This window comes from Belonocnema kinseyi, chromosome 3, assembly GCF_010883055.1.
Source record: "Belonocnema kinseyi isolate 2016_QV_RU_SX_M_011 chromosome 3, B_treatae_v1, whole genome shotgun sequence".
Classification (NCBI taxonomy): Eukaryota; Metazoa; Arthropoda; class Insecta; order Hymenoptera; family Cynipidae; genus Belonocnema; species Belonocnema kinseyi.
Genome location: NC_046659.1, coordinates 12,985,276 through 12,991,223, shown reverse-complemented (window position 1 = coordinate 12,991,223; position 5,948 = coordinate 12,985,276). Strand labels below are relative to the sequence as shown.

Sequence of the window (5,948 nt, the reverse complement as noted above, 5' to 3'; positions counted from 1 at the left end):
GCGGGAAGGCACCCCTGTGACTGGTCACAGAAATAATGTAAGGTCGCATCCCTACCCCTTTTCCAACGCCAAGTGGGGGTGGGAAGGCACCCCTGTGACTTGTCAAAGAAATAATTTAAGGTCGCACCCCTTCACCTTTTCCAATCTGTAACTAATCACAAAAATAATGGAAGGTCGCACCCCTACCCCTTTTCCAATGCGTCGTGGGGGCGGGAAGGCACCCCTGTGACTGGTCACAAAAATAATGTAAGGTTGCACCCCTACCCCTTCTACAACGCCACGTGGGGGGCGGAAGGCACCCCTGTGACTGGTCACAGAAATAATTTAAGGTCGCACCCCTACCTCTTTTCCAAGGCCAACGTCTTGTGGCGAGGCTATTGTTTGCCTAAACTCTAGAATTTAAGAGTTACTTGTTATATAATAATTTATTTTTCACCTCTACTGTAAGTTTTGTGTTGTTGCCTATTTTTTTATACATATCCTTTTTTTATGGTTTTTTTTCATACCACTATTTGGGGAGATTTCCCATTCGGTGACACCCACCCCCATTTTAAACCTCATAACTATCCAGAAGTCCCACTTGTTTTTCATATCACTCCGAGAATATGAACTGAACCTTAAATAATTTCGAGTATCCCATTTTTACCCACACAAATTATATTGAATTACACTTTAGAAATTGGCTATGGATATATATACATTAACTTATTGAAACAGGCAAATAAATTGATATCAGTTAGTGAACATAGAACGTTCTTATTGATCATAACAATAACACTTTATTTCAATTTATTAACATTTTTTTTTACTTACGATCTAGAGAACATTTTTTATATTTATTATAATTTAAACCAAATACTTTTTAGCAATCACAGACATTTCTTACGTGGTGAGTAAATTATATTGATAGTGATTATATTTATTAATAAGAGAAAAATAATAAATAATAGACTTGGCTCCAAGCGGGAGCTTTAAAGTGGCTCGCTAACATAATTATAATCAATTAGGTTTACAAAAATAACACAGTAATTTTTCTCTTCAGAAAGAAAATCAATCACCTTATTTTTTCAAACAATATTCGCAGAACCAATTTTTTTCTTTCGAGACTGTTTTAGTCCAACGCTTTGTAAGTGCCTCCATATTAAGCACCCATCGCAACATATACTCGATAAATTTGTATCTTCAGTGTCTGTATTACATACAGCGCAGTCGAATTTTTTCGATTTTCTTCGTAAATTGACGATGGTTTGTACTTCGGTCCAAGCAGGTGCGTCAAAGTAGCTTTTTATAATTTTAATTTGACTATCCATTAGGGAATGTGGTATCTTTGTGAGGTAATTTTGTAAAGATTCTTTGCAAATTATGAATCCTGTTTTGTTAATTTCATTCATAAGATTTTTATTTTTTAGTAAGTGAGATAGAATAAACTTCTTCTTATTTAATAGACTTTTGTCCGCATAAGTTAAGCTTTGGTTTCGCTCGATGCTTAGTCCTATAACGTTTAAATTCGCTCCTTTTGGCCTCCCTCTTTCTTTTGTTGCTACCGGCAATTGGACTTTCATCAGTAAAGATAATTCCCTTGAATCCAATTTTTCTGTTATGCTGCCTATTTGATCCTTGTCAGTTGATTTACCTGGCTGTAACTGTTGTATTAGAGAGAATTGATTCTGATTCTCTGGAGTCTAGAAAATAAAGCAGCTACAATTATTGTATCAAATATTCTTCATATTGCATTAATAAAGCATAAAAGTGTATTTCGTAAATAAATGTTGGCCAAAATAACATTTTAGAATCATAAATTTGATATTCTGCTTACCTCAGTTTGTTCTAAAGATACGAGATTAATGTTTTTCGATTTGATGGGCTGGCTATTTCGGTATGATGGAGAAGGAGAGGAAGAGGGAACATATTCTCTCACCTTAAGAGTGGATTTATAAAATTAGAATGTCGAAGGGTAAATTTTATTTTAATGATATTTTTCTTTATCAGTTTTCATCATTTGACTTAAGTTATTCAATGCGTATACCGGTTCTTCGGAATTGGCTTCTTCGGTCACTGTTGCTAAGATTCTGGCCTTTTTAATGCTTTGCCCAACTTGAGAATGATAATTGTTCTACTTATCCTAGTGTATCGGCATTTAAAGATCTGATTCACTTTCTGTGTTGTCCTATTATAAGATTAGATTGTTAATTAATTGTATGTGCATGCATTTTATTTGAGTTAATTTTTCCATAAAAATAGAAATGCGTACTCAATTTTGAAGGGGGACTATTTTTACTTCAATTCCCTGTCTCCATAAGTTTTTCAGCGTGTCTATGTTTTTCCTTCTTAGTTAAACAAATCGTTTGAACGAAGAGCTTCAAGTGTAGCTAGTTGTTCGGTGTTTGGCAATAGTAATTTTCGCTTTTGTGGAAAGGACAATTTTCTTGATGGAGCAGTTCGAGTCGTTAATGATACTGTTGGGAGTGATTTATTTGTTGCGTTGTTATTAAAAGCTGTGTGATGTTTCATATAATATGATTTTGTCCAGCGTTCTAAGCTGAGACTCTCACTATACAGTGGTAAGTTAAGCTCTTTTCGTAAGGCAAAAATATGCCTACAGGGTAAAAGCATAGCTAGGTAGAACTGACAAGTACAGCTTTCTATCATCACCTTGACTGTTTCATATAAGTCTGTTGATACGTAGTCACAGTGAGAATATGATGGTATTTATATTCGGCGATTCCTTCAGCAAATTTGACGTAAATCTTTCTTTGTATAGAGAATAGCGGAGTGTTCACGTTTATTAGCTAAAACGTTGACTGTTTCGAAAATATTGTCAACGCAAGTTTAAAAAACACTGTGTTTGTCACCCGCTGATTGGAGTGTGCCGTTGGCTCTTTCTAATTTATTATTTGTATCGTTGTTGAAATTAAATTTAACGAAATTATCGTTATGACTCCATTCGTCTCTACAATTTTTGTCGTAATACTCCACAACTGCGATTGGTACGGCTTCTCTGAATTCCTCTTCGAGTTTCAAAAACTTTTCATCCGTTTTTGTGTAGACCATTTGTGGCAGGTACTGTAAAGCGAGCTTTCTTTCAACTCCTGATATCTCCGTTTTTTGCTTGTAATTTCGCGCTTGAATGTTCTTAATACGTGAAACTTGCAGACAATAAGATTGATATTTGGGAATATTTCTATGATGACGTTTCTTTTGGTCATATCCTTGTCTATATTGACGCATTTTAGTTCGGATTCCGTATCCGGATTTTCATTTTTAAATGTCTTAAGGAGCCAGGATAAACTATCCTTATCCTCTGACTAGCAGTCCAAGTGCTACTATTTCACTTTGCCAGTTTCCGTCTTCTGTCATCATTAAAAAGACTGGTAGATCTTAATCGTTGGTTTTGTGTATTGCGTCACAAGCAAGAAAGTGAGGGTTGGCCTGGAGAGTTGATTTCATTTATTCCGCTTCCATAAATAAACCTTTAAAGTTGGCATTTTCATCCTGGTAAATACTCACGTTTGCACCTGAAAAATATATAATAATAACATTGATACATGAGGTACGAAAGAAATTGGAAATGAGACCTTTTTGGAACTTTACCTATCTAGATTATGGTTAAAATCATCAGAATTTAGTAAAAAGCTATGCAAAATTAGTTTTTATTACATATGGCTTTACCAGTAGCATAATATTCAATTAGTGAAAATTTTGTTATTATTTCTTAAGTTTTACTCACAAAATACTAAGCACGAGAACTAATACTATCTTTTGAGATCATATTGTAATTACGAAATCAATGTTTCTTCAAATGAATCTCTATTTTTAAACTTTAATTCTATAAAGCCTGAAACCTATATTATTTGTGGGGTCAAAAATATATTTTGTAAGTCAAATTTTGGAAATAAACTACTACAAACTATCTTTTTACAAGAATTTATCGACTTTTAAAATGCTTGAAAAAAAATGATTTATTAATTCAAGGACAAGTATTAATAAAAAAATCTAACAGTAGGAATTGTTGTCAGCAAGGAAACTAATATTTCATGAGGGTTCTATAATTTTTGAAAAAGGTTTCGAGATGAATATGACCCTTTAATCTCAACTCATAAAATCGCAACTTAAAGGGTGCTAATAGCCACCTCATAATTTTTTGTTCTCAACCAAACAAATTTTAGGAACACATGGCAACCCAATAAATTATTCTCTGCATTCCACAAGATTGAATAATTTTAATTGTAAAAATTAAAATTCAAAAACATTGGAAAGTCGAATATTCGGCAAGAAAAATACTTCATAGCGACCTCTAAGTATTTTTTAATCTACAAAAAATAAAAAATCACTTTCTCACCAAAAGAAAAAAATTTCAATTTTAAGGTCTTAGAAAATCAAAACCAAAGGATTTCATGAGGCATCCTAATTATATAGTAAGTACCTCGTTAAATTCGTGATTGTGAGTTTCTGCGATCTGTTTTAGTTCGAGATTTTTGCCGTCTTTTGTAACTCGGAATCGAATTATCATTGGACATTTTTGCTTAAAAGATCTGAATAAAGAGAACATTTTTTTATTAATATTTTCTTAGAATAACGAGAGTGTGATAATGCAGCCCGTTTTAAGACCGAGAATTAGAAAATACGTTTTGCGTCAAAAATTAAATCTTGGAATAGTCTTAATTTAATTTCTTCATGTTGGAGTTTCTTATTAACTTTTTTCTTTGATCGAACATTAGCTATTGTTTTTAAATCTCTTCTCCAGAGTAATATGGAGTTTCTTATCTCATGTTCCCGATTTGCGTATTTTAAGGCCTCATATGAATGGAATTGATCACCTACCTTCATATCTGTTGCTTTAAAAGTTACTGTATATACCTCGTGTTAATATAATACTTCTTATTACGAGGGTGCCTTTTCAGAAAGTTCTGTTTTGAATTAGGCGATGAATTAATGTTTTACATAGGATTAATATGTACTTACCGTGATTCTGTGGGTTTATATTATTGTTGTTGTGATGATCTGTGATCGCCGCCAATCGTCATCGACTAGTGATCTGTTGTGTCTGGTCAGTTATTTCGCACATTTTGCGAACAGGGGTGGGGCGGGATACGTGATTATTCAGGACTTGCAAAAGAAATTATAAACGTAGATGCGGCACCTCGTTAGGATTGTAGCGATGTAATAAGTGCTGTAGTGAGCATTATGTCACGGTAATGTTTTGTAACATTCAATTTCGTGCCGTTATTTTGCAATTAGCTTAAACCGGCAAATATCCAAACTTCATATAGCAGTGATGCCAACCCAACCGACAACCCAACCTGATCTCTATCTAAACTTTAGCAGGTTGACCAACTGCGCTTTTGCGTTGCGCAGTGCATTTTCAGGCGGAAGGTCGCGTTTGATTTACTAGTACATCTCGATACGGGTTTGGTAGGTGATTATTCAGCGAATTAAATGGTTTTTGCACGAGCGAAACGAGTGAAAAAAGTCTCAGGCGCCGAAAATCACCTCGCACACAAATATCGAATCGTACGAGGGTAGTTCAATAAGTCCTTAGAATGACCAACATATGGCGCGCGAATCGCTCCAAATCATCTGTTTTCAGTCAGCACCACTCCCGACTAGATATATGGTGCAGTCACAGTCTACATCTTCTGAGTTTACGTGTTTTTATAACCAATTGAAAAAAAAAATTGTTCGTTAAGAAAAATGGAAAAAAACGAGTTCAGAGCGGTAAACAAACATTTTTATTTAAAGGGTTTAACTCAATATGAGATAAAAAATGAATTGGACTCAGATCATGGCAAATCTGCCCCTGCCTTAGCAACGGTTTATAACTGGGTAAATGAATTTAAGCGTGGTCGTCATCAATAAGTGACGAACCACGTTCAGGAAGGCCCGTAGAAGCAAGTACTCCCGAAATCATCAATAAAATCCACGATATGGTGTTGAAGGATAGAAGATTA

At 34.4% G+C, this 5,948-nt stretch overlaps 1 protein-coding gene across 5 annotated transcripts in view; it reads left to right on the top strand.

The window, feature by feature from the left end:
• LOC117170366 (glycerol kinase-like) overlaps nt 1-5,948 on the top strand; it is a 331,719-nt gene that overhangs the window by 1,010 nt on the left and 324,761 nt on the right. The window lies entirely within an intron of this gene.